The sequence below is a fragment of the Mobula birostris genome, chromosome 10 (genome assembly GCF_030028105.1).
Source record: "Mobula birostris isolate sMobBir1 chromosome 10, sMobBir1.hap1, whole genome shotgun sequence".
Taxonomy (NCBI): domain Eukaryota; kingdom Metazoa; phylum Chordata; class Chondrichthyes; order Myliobatiformes; family Myliobatidae; genus Mobula; species Mobula birostris.
In genome coordinates this window covers 5,544,799-5,560,126 of record NC_092379.1, presented here as the reverse complement: position 1 = coordinate 5,560,126, position 15,328 = coordinate 5,544,799, and the positions used below count along the sequence as shown (strand labels likewise).

Below are 15,328 nucleotides of genomic sequence, written 5' to 3'. Positions count from 1 at the left end.
TCGAGAAATGAACCCAAAGACCCTATTTGCACTTATGGTTTTGTGACCTAAAAAAGTTCAAAGCAAATTTATTATCAAAGGACACACGTCACCGTATACAACCACGAGTTTCGTTTTCTTGCAAGTAATCACAGCAAATACAAAAATGAGATGAGGAGTCCTTTAAGGTGAGCCCACAGATTGTGGAAACAGTTCGGTGATGGGGCAAGTAAAAGTGAGTGAAGTTATCCCTCTGGTTGAAATGCCTGATGGCTAAAGGGCAGTAACTGTTTCTGAACCTGATTGTGTGTGTCCTGAGGCTCCTCTACCTTCAGGTGGCAGCAATGAAAAAGGCCATGGCCTGGATGGTAGAGTCTTTGATAATGGATACTGCTTTCTTGAGACAGCACTCCGTATAGATGTACTCAATGGTGGGGAGGGCTTTACCCGTGATTGTCTAAGCCGTATCCACTACTTCTTGTAGACTTTTTCATGCAAGGGAATTGGTGTTTCCATACCAGGCTGTGATTCAACCAATCAATATACTGTCCACTGCTTATCTATAGAAGTTTGTCAAAGTTTTAGATGTCAGGCCAATTCTTTGCAAACTTCTTAGAAAGTAGAGGTGTTGCCATGCTTTCTTCATAATGGCATTTGTATGCTGGACCCAGAACAAATCCTCTTAACTTGCTGACCACCTTCACCTCTGATTGGCTAATGAGGACAGGCTCATGGTCCTCCAGTTTCTTCCTCCTGAAGACAAGAATCATTTTCTTGGTCCTACTGACAGTGAGCAAGAGCTGTGGCACCACTCCATCAAATTTTCAATCTCCCTCCTATATGCTGATTCATCACCTTTGACTTAACCTCCAACAGTGGTGTCATCAGCAAACTTAAGCTGTTTAGCCTCACAGTCATAAGTATAAAGCAAGTATAGCAGGCGACTAAGCACATAGCCTTACAGTGCACCTGTGCTGAGGGAGATTGTGGGGATGTTGTTGCCAATCCAAACTGACTGGGATCTGCAAGTGAGGATCCAATTGCCCAAGGAGGTATTGAGGCCTAGGACTTGAAACATTGATTAGTTTTGAGGGGACGATAGCATTGAATGCCGAGCTGCAGTCAATGAAGAGCATCCTGATCTGTGCATCTTCGCTGTATAGATGTACCAGGGTTGAGTGAAGAGCCAATCAAATGACATCCATTGTTGACCTGTTGTGATGGTAGGCAAATTGGAGTGGATCCAAGTCACTTCCCAGGCAGGAATTGATATGTTTCATCACCAACCTCTCAAAGCACTTCATCACAGTGGATGTAAGTGCTACTGGACGATAGTCATTGAGGCAGGTTTCCATAGGCACCCCCCCTCCCCCACCAACCTTTTGCCTACTCCGAATCAGCAGTGTAATTACAATCCATCCATAATTAGTATTAAGGTAGTGGGTAGTGGCTCCATATGTCACTACTATAGGGCGTGACGACCCTGCCCTACATGAGTCCCGGGCTCAGCTGGCTCCGGCTGACAGTACCCGGTATGGGCCCCTATCCAGGGTTACTGATCCCACTGCCTTGTGGGTATCTTCGGGAGAAGAGAAGGCTAAGGAGTAAACCCTACACAAATCCGGAGTGGAGCCCCGGAGGCGGTTAGATGATGTATCACGTCACCTCCCGGCAGCTCCCGCAGCCAAGCTGATGCCAATGTACTGCTTCGCATTCCTTTGGACCACATCCACGAAGCCGAGAGGGGGATCTTGATGTCTGGGCAGCTCAGGATCTCCATATTCATCGGCCAGGTCTGCACCCCTTAACAGGCGCATCCATTGTCTACTTAGACAGACAGATGACTGGTCCTCAGTCATCTTCTCCAGTGATTGTTCATTTGCTAACAAGATATTAGATAGAGAGAGTTTCAGTCTGGCTTGAAGTCCTCCCCTCCTCAATCTCTTTTTGCCGTGGTGTACCTACGTCCACATAACAGTGCTGTACCTGCCTGCTTGGGAGTTAGAACTGCCAGGTCTACAAGAAGACCGTAAAATCACTAGTTCATTAAGATAGTTCAGAAGTCCATTGCTTACAGGGAAATTGCAGGCTGCGGGTTTGTAGTGAGAGTAATTCAGAAGTATATTGTGAAGTCTTGTAAGCAGCCCGCAGCACATCGCATTGGTTCACCAGTGGCACCATGGATGTTAACAATGAAACTTTTCTGATTTGTGCATTCATACCCGTGCCCTCAGACTTCATGACTTCTACAGCAAAGATACCACTCATCTTCACTTATTACTATGACCCTGCAACAAGTTGATAGAAATCTTCAGAGGACTGTTAACACAAACCTGGACATTTACATTCTGATCAATGGAACAAACTGATCCGTTGGATATGTGATAATGACAATTAAGAATGTTCACAATATTAATATTTGATGACATTAAGCTTACAAGTTAAATAAGAACAGTAGCCTCTAAAAACCCAAAACATTACAAAATACAATTTCCACAATCAGATATGATCTCTGACCCAAGATGGTTCTGATCAGACGTCGTTTCTGTATTGTTCCATGTTTAGGAACAGTGAAAATGACAATTCATTTTCACATACAAGTTTTTAAGTCATGTTGCAGTGACCTAAAACTCTAGTTAGTTAGTTAGTTAGTTATTTATTGATTGATTGATTGATTGAGGTATAGTGGAGAACAGGCTCTTTGAGCCGCACCACCCAGCATTCCCAATTTAATCCTCGCCTAATCACAGGACAATTTACAATGACCAAGTAACCTATCAACCAGTACGTCTTTGGACTGTGGGAGGAAGCCAGAGCACCCGGAAGAAACCCAAGCAGTCATGGGGAGAATGTACACACACAGCGGAGGGAAGTGAACCCAAGTTGCTGGTACCATAAAGCGTTGTGCTAACCACTAAGCAATCCTGATGCCCATCTTTCCTCTGCAAGAGCAATTTTTAGTGCCCCATAAGAATGAAAGATCAGGGCAGTCCTGACTAGACCAGACTATTGCTAAAGATGTACAACCATAACATGGAGCTAACATTAAGTACACAGTTCCTTCAAGCTGCAAGGCAGTGATGTTTAGTCCGCACAATTTGCAAATAAACCCAAAAACCTCCTTGCATGTATGGCAGGTACTAGCAATGCTTTTAAATCACCAAGGATAAGAAGCGGGTTTAATTTTGGCATCTCAGAGAAATTAATTCCACATAGCAGCGTTCAAGTGGAATCTTGAGTACATTTAACATGGAAACATTTCAGTTACACGAAGTCTAATTATGATGCGATTAATCCTGTGGGTCTCATTAGCATAAAACTAAAACACCAACGTTGACAATGGGGAAACTACTTGTAAAGTACTAACTTGCCATCAAAGCCATTGTCTGTGCTGCATGGTAAAAAAAAATTACATCAGAGTAGCATTAGTAATTTTATGGATCAATATGAAGAACTCAATTATGCTCAGACAGCCTGTATACATGATCAATTATTCTTGGCTATGGGGTCTCTTCAGCAACAAGGGAATTGCACTTACTTCAGTTCCATCAGTGGAATAAGGTGATATTTTAATGCAGCTATTCAATAACAAAAGAAATTTACAGGCACAAAACTTCAAAAATATTGTCCATGAAGGTTATCGTACACCACCTGAACTCGGGGGGGGGGGGGGGGGGGGGAGCTGTGAAGTGCAGTTTTCTTTATCCAAGGGGAAAGCAAGAAAAATGGCATGACAGGGGCATTCAATCTAATTCAGTTCAGGAAAGAACAGGTCAGATTTAACTTAAATATATTTAAGCTTTCAATCTTCTTGGAAATCTAAATGAAAACAGAATCATAGAAAAGTACAGCACAGAAACAGGCCCCTTGGTGCACCTAGTCCATGCCGAACCATTTAAACTGCGTACTCCCATCAACCTTCACCGAGGCCGCAGCCCTCCAAATAATCTACCATCCATTTACATATACAAACTTCTCTTCAACGTTGAAATCAAGCTCGCGTGCACCACTTGTGCTGGCAGCTCGTTCCACACCCACAACCCTGAGTGAAGTAGTTTCCCCTTATGTTCCCTCTAAACTTTTCTCCTTCCACCCTTAACCCATGACCTCTAGTTACAGTCCCACGCAACCTCAGTGGAAAAAGCCTGCTTGCATTTACCCAATCTATATCATAATTTTTGTATACCTCTATCAAATCTTCCCTCAATCTCCTATGTTCCAAGGAATAAGGTCCTAACCTATTCAATCTTTCCTTATAACTCAGGTCCTCCAGTCCCAGCAACTCTCATGGACAATTTGTATGAAAAGAGAGAAATCCTCACCTCAAGAAAAAATCTGATACTAGAGATCTATTATGTCTATGTAAAACAGTATTACTAGTGAGCATGCTCTATCGCAAGGGAGAAAAACAGAATTCATTGAAAATTGGCAGTCTTTCAGAACCAGGATGCATGTAGACAAGTATTCTCACTGGGGTTACTTAGTGCATGAAAAATTGCACTTAGAACCAATTTCCTTCTCCTGTCACATTCCTAATTTATCACCTCTTATTACTCTTGACATAACCACTAAGACAGTGCTATAACTACCGTTATGTAGCTCAAAATCCTTGTCTGACGTGTGATAAACGCTGTAAGGGTAAAGATAAAACTACACATGTAGAAAGTGAAAATAAAATCTGACATAAGTTCAGGAACAGAAAAGATCAGGAAAAACCTTAATATCTATATGTGATTGGGCTAGAAATTGGGAGGGATGTTTCTATTCTGAAAAGTCCACATCTAAATTGTTATCTTGTGTTTTCCTTTCACGGACACTAACAGAATTAAATACACAACTGAACATTTTGTTCGTAACTTTTGTCAAAAGTGTAGTTTGACAAATTAGGTTTATGCCCAAATCCATGGTCAAGCACTGGAGAGTGAATTTGAGATGACAACAAATCATGGTGGTAAGCAAACTTTCATGATCGAAGTAATTAAAATTTAAAACCACAAACCAGGAAACACAATATTCATACTTAATCTTTTTTAGGTTTATAATCAACATACTTCAATCAAGAGAATTTATCTTCCTTCAGCGGGTGGCAATCAGTGCAAGAGATAGCTCATTGCCGGCACAGTGCAAGGTTGAAAAGAGCTCAGGCGCTTTTCACCTTTTCTCCCCCCCTCCCCCCTCGGCAGGTGGCAATCAGAAAGGAGGTGGCAGCAGAGTGGCCATTGTTGGAGCGGGGCATTGTTAGAGTGGTCCTGCTTTGGCAAAACAGACTTAGCCATGGACAGGCTTGGGCAAGCGCAGGTGGAAGCCACAAAAGTTTTTAAATAAGTGTTTTTTTTCTGTTAGTACATTGCTTGTGCGCTAAGAATGGGTCCGGATATAGTGTTATATTCCTTATGTGAGTTGTGAGGTATTTGGAAGACCTCCAGTCTCCCTGATAAATACATCTGGGCATCGAGCTCAATTTAAGGAACTGGAGATGCAGTTCGATGATCTTCAGCACACACGGAAAATGAGGAGGTGCTAGAAAGGGGTTACTACCTCTGTGTAACTCCCAAGTTTCAGGAGATAGGCCCCTGAGTGACTGTCAAGAGAGGGAAAGGGAATAGGCAGCCAGTGCATGAATGTGTGCCTGAAGAATTGGTGCAGGGGGCAGGACTGAAGATCTCTAGATCAATGGGATCCCTTTTGGGGAAGGAGTGATCTGTACAATAAAGGACAGTTAACACCTGTATCCAAAGAGGACCAATAACCTTGCGGCAGGTTTACTAGAGCTACTGGGAAGGGTTTAAACTAATTTAGCAGGGGTATGGGAACCAGAGTGATAGGGCTGAGGATGGTACAGTTGTTACAACTAGATGCAGCATGAAATGAGACAGCGAAGATGGACAGACAGATGATAGGGCAAAATTGCAGTCAGTAGGAGTAACAAGGAGCACAATCAGAAAGGGTGATGAATACAAGATTGAAGGTGTTATATTTGAATACATACAGAATAAGGAATAAGGTAGATGATCTCGTAGAACAGTTAGAGATTGGCAGGTATGATGTTGTGGGCATCTCAGAGTCGTGGCTGAAAGAAGTTCATAGTTAGGAGCTTAACATTCTAGATATGCCTTGTATTGAAAGGACAGGCAGGTAGACAGGCAGAGGGGGTGGTTAGCTCTAGCTTTATCAGTAAAAAATGAAATCAAATCCTTAGAAAGAGGTCATATAGGATTGGATTAGAATCCTTGTGGGAAAGTTAAGAAACTGCGAGGCTGTAAAGATCCTGATGGGAGTTATATACAGGCCACCAAACAGTAGCCAGGATAACGGGAGATAGAAAAGGCATGGAAAAAGGGCAATGTTGTAATAATCATGAGGGACTTCAAATTGCAGATAGATTGAGAAAATCCGGTTGGTGCTGGATACCAAGAGAAGGAATTTGTAGAATGCCGAGGAGATGGCTTTTTAAGAGCAGCTTGTGGTTGAGCCCACCAGAAGAACAGCAATTCTGGATTGGGTGTAATGAACCAGATTTGATTAGGAAGCTTAAGTCAAAGGAACACTTAGGAGACAGTGATCATAATATGATAGAATTCAGCCTGAAGTTTGAGAGGGAAAAGATAAAATCAAATGTATCAGTATTACAGTGGAGTAAAGAGGCATGAGGGAGGAGCTGGCCAAAGTTGATTGGAAGGGGACACTAGTAGGGAGAAATTCAAAAGGCGCAGGAGAGATACATCCCAAAAAAAGTATTCTAAAGGGAGGATGAGGCAACCACGGCTGACAAGAGAAGTCAAAGACAACAAAAACAAAAGTGAGGGAATTTTACAGAGCAAAAACTAGAGGGAAGTTAGATGATTGGGAAGATTTTAAAACCAACAGAAGGCAACTAAAGAAAAAAGATGAAATATGAAGGTACGATAGCCAGTAAAAGTGATACAAAAAGATTTTTCAGATATACAGGGAGTAAAAAGAGACAAGAGTAGATATTGGAATGCTGGTAAATGACACTGAAGAGGTAGTAACAGAGGACAAAGAAATGGTGAGGAACTTAAGTACTTTGCATCAGTCTTCACTGTGGAAGATGCTGACAGAATGCCAGATATGCGAAAATGTCGAAGTTCAAGGTAAATTTATTATCAAAATACACAGATGTCACCATATACAATAATCAATCTATAAGAGAATAATAACCATAATATAATCATTAAGACCACAACCAGTGTGCAAAGGACAACAAACTGTTCAAATATAAAATGATTTAAATAATAATTAATAAATAAGCAATAAATATCAGGAACATGAAATGAAGAGTTCTGAAAGTGAATCCATAGGTTATGGGAACATTTCAATATTGGGGTTAAGTGAAGTTGAGTGTATCAGGGGACAGAAGTGAATGTTGTTGCTATTGTTAAGGAGAAGGTACTCGGGAAGCTGGCAAGTCTGAAGGTAGATAAGTCACCTGGACCAGATGGACTACACCCCAGGGTTCTGGAAGGGATAGCTGAAGAGATTGCAAAAGACCTTTTGAAAATTACTAGATTCTGGAATGATTCTGGAGGACAGGAAAATTGAAAATGTCACTCCACTTCAAGAAGTGAGAGAAGCAGGAGAAAGGTACTTCAGTGGTTGGAAAGATTTGTGGTTATTATTCAGGATGGTTTCAAGGTACTTGAAGGCACGTGATAAAATAGGCCAAAGACAGCATTGTTTCCTTCAGGGAAATCTTGCCTAACAAATCAGTTTGAATTCTTTGAGGAAACAATAGGCAGCATAGACAAAGATGAGCCAGTGGATGTTGTTTATTTGGATTTTCACAAGGCCTTTGGAAAACCGCCACACCCGAGACTGCTTAACAAATAAAAGCCTATGGTATTATGGGAAAGGTACTAGAATGGTTGAAAGAATGACTGACTAGCTGGAGGCAGAGTAGGAATAAAGTAGGAATCCTAGTTTCACTCTGCCCCCTCCCCCAGCTGCCCATCACCTCCTTTATGGTTCCACCTCCTTCTACTACCCATTGTGCTTTCCCCTATTCCTTCTTCACCTTTCCTGCCTATCTCCTCCCTGCTTCCCCTCCCCCACCCCTTTATCTTTCCCCTTACTTGTTTTTCACCTGGAACCTTCCAGCCTTCTCCTCCTCACCTTCTTTACAGGGCCTCTGCCCCTTCCCTCTTCAGTCCTGATGAAGGGTTTTGGCCCGAAACGTTGACTGATAGTTTCCACGGATGCTGCCCGACCTGCTGAATTCCTCCAGCTTGTACTGAGTGTTGCTTTGACCCTAGCATCTGCAGAATATTGTGTGTTTAGGAATAATGGGCTGGCTGTTGATGACTAGAGGTGTTCCGCAGGGATCAGTTTTGGGAACAATCTTTTCAAATTGTAGATCAATGATTTGGATGAAGGAAGTGAAGACTTTGAGGCCAACTTTGCGGACTTTACGAAGATAAGTGAAAGGGCAGGTAGAGTTGAGGAAGCCGGGAGTCTGCAGGACTTAGATTGGGAAATGGGCAAAGAAGTGGCAGATGGACTCTAATATAAGGAAGTGCGTGGTCATATACTTTACCAGAAGGAATAAAGGGATGGACAATTTTGTAAATGGAGAGAAATTTCAAAAATCATAAGTACAGATGGACTTGGGAGTCCTCATGCAGAATTCCTAAAGGTTAATTGCAGCTTGAGTCAGTGGTAAGGAAGACAAATGCAATTTCAGCATTCATTTTGAGAGATCTAGAATTCAAAAGCAAAGATGTAATGCTAAGGCTTAATAAGGGAATCATCAGACCACACTTGGGGAGCATTGAGAACAGTTTTGAGCCCCTTATCTAAGAAAGGATGTGCTAGCATTGGGAAGGGTTCAAAGGATGTTCAGAAAAATGGTCCCAGGAATGAAGTGGATATCAAACGAGGGCTTGATGGCTCTGAGCCTGTATTTGCTGGAGTTTACTAGAATGAGGGGAGATATCATTGAAAGTCATCGAACATTGAAAGGTCTGGATGGAGTGGATGCTCCTATAGTGGGAGTCTAAGACCAGAAAGCATAGCCTCAGAATTGAGAGACGTCCATTTAAAACAGGTGAGGAAAACATTTTTTTCTTAAAAAGCCAGAGGGTAGTGAATCTGTGGAATCCTTGGCCATGGATGGCTGTACAGGCTAAGCCATTAGGCATATTTAAGGCAAAACTTGATAGGTTCTTCATTAATCAGGGTGTCAAAGATTACAGGGAGAAGGCAAGAAAATGGGGTCAACAGGAACAATAAAACCATGATGGAATGGTGAAGCAGACTTAATTGGCCGAATGGCCTAATTCTGCTCCTAGGTCTTATAGTCTAATTCAGGGTTTTCCAACCTTTTTATGCCATGGAGCCTTTCCATTAACCAAGGTGTCTGCAGACCCCAGGGTGGGAACCCCTGGTCTACCTCTAAAAGTTCTGCCTCCTTATAGTGCAATGATATGAGCAGAAACTTCAAGAGTGGATTTAAAAATATTCAGCTTACGGTTGCAATTAAGTTTGAAAGCCCTTTGCAGTTACTTGGTTTTCTGCATTTATTAGTCATAAAATGTGGTCTGATCTTCATCCAAGTCACAATACTAGACAAACACAATTTGCCTAAACTAATAACATGCAAACAATTATAATTCTTCTTATCAATACTGCGTACACCATTTCAAAAATCACAGTCTAGGTTCAAAAAAGTATGTGAACTTCTGGGGTAATGACCTCTACAAAAGCTAATTGGAGTCAGGCGTTCTAATTAATAAATGCTGAAGAGGTGAAAAAGAACCCAAGGGTAACGGCAAAAGACCTGCAGAAATCTCTCGAACTTGCTAAAATCTCTGTGCATGTGTCCAGTATAAGAAAAACGCTGAATGGTGTTCATGGCAGGTCTCTAGGGAGGAAACCACTGCTCTCCAAAAAAAACTGCCATATGTCTCAAGTTTACAAAAGACCACCTGGGTGTTCCAAAACTCTTCTGGGACGATGTTTGTGGACAAAGGAGGTAGAAGTTGAACATTTTAATAGAAATGCACATTGCTATGTTTGGAGGAAAAAGGGCACTGCACACCAACACCAAAACCTCATCCCAACTCTGAAGCATGGTAGAAGGAGCATCATGGTTTGGAGCATCAAGGCAAGCTGTCCAGCCCTGAGGCAGCAATCATTGAAGGAACAATGAATTCAAAATTGTAACAAGACATTTTACAGGAGAATGTCAGGTAGTGGTCTGTCACTGAAGCTTAATAGGAGTTGGATGAGGCAAAAAGCTAATGAGCCAAAACACAAGAGTAATTCAACAGAGAATGGTTTAAAATGAAAATCCATTTTGGAATGGCCAAGTCAGAGTTGAGACCTTAACCCAATTCAGATGCTGTGGCATGACCTGAAGCGGGCTTTTCATGGAAGCTATCCCAGAAATATTGATGAACTGAAACAGTTTTGTATTGAGGAATGGTCTAAAGTTCTTCCTTGCTATTGTGCAAGTCTGATCAGCAGCAACAGGAAACATTTGGTGGAGGTTATTGCTGCTAAAGAAGATTCTACCAGTTACTAAATATAAGGGCTCACATTCTTTTTCCAACTTGGACTGAAGGAGGAAAGATGGAGAAGGATTTGAAGAATGTTTGTAGCGTCAGTTGACAGACCAGTAATTTGAAAGTGAAATGATATGAAAAAATGGTATGAACATAGAATTCTCCAACTTCCGATAATTCCCTGCCCCTCCCTTCCTCTATCCCTATTTCACTCTACCCCCTCCCCAGCTCCCTCATGGTGCCGCCTCCTCCTTCTACCACCCATTGTTTTCAGGGCTATGACGTCAATGCTTCCCCTCCCACACCCCTTTGTCTTTCAAATTACTGGTCTATCAACCGACGCTACAAGCATTCTTCAAATCCTTCCCCATCTTTCATTCTTCAGTCCTGACGACGGGTTCCGGCCCAAAATGTTGACCCATCGTTTCTGACTGATGCTGCCCAACCTGCTGAGTTCATCCAGGAAATTACAGATCAGTGAGTCTTACCTCAGTGGTTGGTAAGTTGTTGGAGATCCTAAGAGGCAGGATTTATGAACATTTGGAGAGGTATAATATGATTAGGAGTAGTTAGCCTGGCTTTGTCAAGGGCAGGTCATGCCTTACAAGCTTGATTGCATTTTTTGAGGATGTGACTAAACACATCGATGAAGGAAGAGCAGCAGATGGAGTGTATATGGATTTCAGCAAGGCATTTGATAAGGTAACCCATGCAAGGCTTATTGAGAAAGTAAGGAGGCATGGGATCCAAGGGGACATTGCTTTGTGGATCCAGAACTGGCTTGCCCACAGCAAGCAAAGAGTGGCTGTAGACCGGTCATATTCTGCATGGAGGTCGGTGACCAGCGGTGTGCCTCAGGGATCTGTTCTGGGACCCCTACTCTTTGTGATTTTTATAAATGACCTGGATGAGGAAGTGAAGGGATGGGTTAGTAAGTTTGCTGATGACACAAAGGTTAGAGGTGTTGTAGACAGTATGGAGGGCTGTCAGAAGTTACGGTGGGATACTGATAGGATGCGAAACTGGGCTGAGAAGTAGCAGATGGAGTTCAACCTGGATAAGTGTGAAGTGGTTCATTTTGGTAGGTCAAATATGATGGCAGAATATAGTATTAATGGTAAGACTCTTGGCAGTGTGGAGGATCAGAGGGATCTTGGGGTCCAAGTCCATAGGACACTCAAAGCAGCTGCACAGATTGATTGGCCTTCACCAGTCGTGGAACTGAATTTAGGAGCCGAGAGGTAATGTTGCAGCTATATAGGACCCTGGTCAGACCACACTTGGGAGTACTGTGCTCAGTTCTGATCGCCTCACTACAGGAAGGATATGGAAGCCATTGAAAGGGTGCAGAGGAGACTTACAAGGATGTTGCCTGGATTGGGGACGGAGGATGAGAGGTGACCTGATAAAGGTGTATAAGATGGTGAGAGGCATTGATCGTGTGGATAGTCAGAGGCTTTATCCCAGGGCTGAAATGGTTGCCACAAGAGGACACAGGTTTTAGGTGCTGGGGAGTAGGTAGAGGAGATGTCAGGGGTGAGTTTTTTCACTCAGAGAGTGGTGAGTGTGTGGAATGGGCGGCCAGCAACGGTGGTGGAGGCAGATACGATAGGGTCCTTTAATAGACTTTTTGATAGGTACATGGAGCTTAGTAAAACAGAGGGCTATAGGTAAGCCTAGTAATTTTTAAGGTAGGGACATGTTCGGCACAACTCTGTGGGCCGAAGGGCCTGTACTGTGCTGTAGGTTTTCTATGTTTCTATATGACACTGCTAATAAATTATTCTGATTACAAGTTTAAATTCAAGAGATTTAAAACTCTGAAAATTATTAACCTTACTTCATTCTAAACTGCCAAATCCATTTTGAATATGCTCATCTCTTTTACCTTGTCCAATAGCTCATTCTAACCATTTTAAACTTAATTTTCACTGGAGTTAAACCTCCCAACCAATACTGGTAATTACTTTTTTTTGTATAATATCAAGCTTTACAGGACATGTCACCTGAGTATATTCCAAACTGAACAGCAGTGAATTTAAACAACACACGCAAAATGTTAGAGGAACTCAGCAGGCCATAGATGCTACCTCCAGCATTTTGTGTGTGTTGCTTGGATTTCCAACATCTGCAGGTTTTCTCTTATCAGCATTAAATTTACTTTGTCAAATCAAGTAACTTAATTTGGAACAGCAACAAGTCACAACAGCTTTCGCTTTAGTCATCTTTGCATGGTAGAATGTCATCTGGCTCCTCTGATTTCTTACAACTTTCTACATCCTTTTGGATTAACAAATCAGAGGTCACGATGAAATGCTAGAAAAATTGTGAAGCTCAATTTAATAAACCTAGCAATTTGCAATCTAACATCACAAAAAATGCTGAATTGCATTTGACAGCCCAATAAATTCCTAATACTTTCTGAAGGCTCCTGTACCGTAAAACAATTACTACTTGTGGCTAGCATAATGCTATTACAGCACCGGGTTCAATTCCACCACTGTCTGTAAGGAGTTTGTACCCTCTCCCCGTGAACGCATGGTCCGGTTTCCAAATACATACTGGTCAGTAGGTTAATAGGTCACATGGATGTAATTGGGTAGTGCAAGCTCATGAGACCAGAGGGATGTTACCATGTCACACAGAACACAGAAATCTACAGCACATTACAGGCCCATCGGCCCACAACGTTGTGCCAACCATGTAACCTACTCTAGAAAATGCCTAGAATTTCCCTACCACATAACCCTCTATTTTTCTAAACTCCATGTACCTAGCTAAGAGCCTCCTAAAAGACCCTATTGTATCCGCCTCTACCACCTTTGCTGGCAGTGCATTCCACGCACCCACCGCTCTGGGAAAAAAAACTTACCCTTGTACCTACTCCAAAGCACCTTACAGCTATGCCCTCTCGTGTTAGCCATTTCAGCCCTGGAAAAAAAACTCTGGCTATCCACATGACCAATGCCTCTCATCTTGTACACCTGAATCAGGTCACCTCTCATCCTCCGTCGCTCCAAGGAAAAAGCACAAAGTTCACTCAGCCTATTCCCATAAGGCATGCTCTCCAATCCAGGTAATATCCTACTCTAAATAAAAAAAATAATTTTAAGAATTTCTTCAGAGACAAAGCAACACACACACACACACTCACACAGCACCTATGGAAAAGAGTAAACAGTCGACGATTTGGGCCGAGATCCTTCATCAGCACTGGAAAGAAAGAGAAGACAGTAAGAAGGTGGAGAGGGTAGGTGATAGGTGAAATGGGGAGAGGGGAAGGAGGTGAAGCAAGAGCTGGGAAGTTGATTGGTCAAAGAGATAAAGGGCTGGAGGAGGAGGAATCTGATGATCAAAGACCATGAAAGAAAGGGACAGGGGAGGAGCACAGTGTTGTAGACAGTATGGAGGGCTGTCAGAAGTTACGGTGGGATACTGATAGGATGCGAAACTGGGCTGAGAAGTAGCAGATGGAGTTCAACCTGGATAAGTGTGAAGTGGTTCATTTTGGTAGGTCAAATATGATGGCAGAATATAGTATTAATGGTAAGACTCTTGGCAGTGTGGAGGATCAGAGGGATCTTGGGGTCCAAGTCCATAGGACACTCAAAGCAGCTGCACAGATTGATTGGCCTTCACCAGTCGTGGAACTGAATTTAGGAGCCGAGAGGTAATGTTGCAGCTATATAGGACCCTGGTCAGACCACACTTGGGAGTACTGTGCTCAGTTCTGATCGCCTCACTACAGGAAGGATATGGAAGCCATTGAAAGGGTGCAGAGGAGACTTACAAGGATGTTGCCTGGATTGGGGACGGAGGATGAGAGGTGACCTGATAAAGGTGTATAAGATGGTGAGAGGCATTGATCGTGTGGATAGTCAGAGGCTTTATCCCAGGGCTGAAATGGTTGCCACAAGAGGACACAGGTTTTAGGTGCTGGGGAGTAGGTAGAGGAGATGTCAGGGGTGAGTTTTTTCACTCAGAGAGTGGTGAGTGTGTGGAATGGGCGGCCAGCAACGGTGGTGGAGGCAGATACGATAGGGTCCTTTAATAGACTTTTTGATAGGTACATGGAGCTTAGTAAAACAGAGGGCTATAGGTAAGCCTAGTAATTTTTAAGGTAGGGACATGTTCGGCACAACTCTGTGGGCCGAAGGGCCTGTACTGTGCTGTAGGTTTTCTATGTTTCTATATGACACTGCTAATAAATTATTCTGATTACAAGTTTAAATTCAAGAGATTTAAAACTCTGAAAATTATTAACCTTACTTCATTCTAAACTGCCAAATCCATTTTGAATATGCTCATCTCTTTTACCTTGTCCAATAGCTCATTCTAACCATTTTAAACTTAATTTTCACTGGAGTTAAACCTCCCAACCAATACTGGTAATTACTTTTTTTTGTATAATATCAAGCTTTACAGGACATGTCACCTGAGTATATTCCAAACTGAACAGCAGTGAATTTAAACAACACACGCAAAATGTTAGAGGAACTCAGCAGGCCATAGATGCTACCTCCAGCATTTTGTGTGTGTTGCTTGGATTTCCAACATCTGCAGGTTTTCTCTTATCAGCATTAAATTTACTTTGTCAAATCAAGTAACTTAATTTGGAACAGCAACAAGTCACAACAGCTTTCGCTTTAGTCATCTTTGCATGGTAGAATGTCATCTGGCTCCTCTGATTTCTTACAACTTTCTACATCCTTTTGGATTAACAAATCAGAGGTCACGATGAAATGCTAGAAAAATTGTGAAGCTCAATTTAATAAACCTAGCAATTTGCAATCTAACATCACAAAAAATGCTGAATTGCATTTGACAGC

General features: G+C 42.3%; 1 protein-coding gene across 2 annotated transcripts in view; it reads right to left on the bottom strand.

Annotated features, from left to right (window-relative positions):
- The window catches only part of arhgap35a (Rho GTPase activating protein 35a), a 202,649-nt gene that overhangs the window by 128,339 nt on the left and 58,982 nt on the right, over positions 1–15,328 (bottom strand). The window lies entirely within an intron of this gene.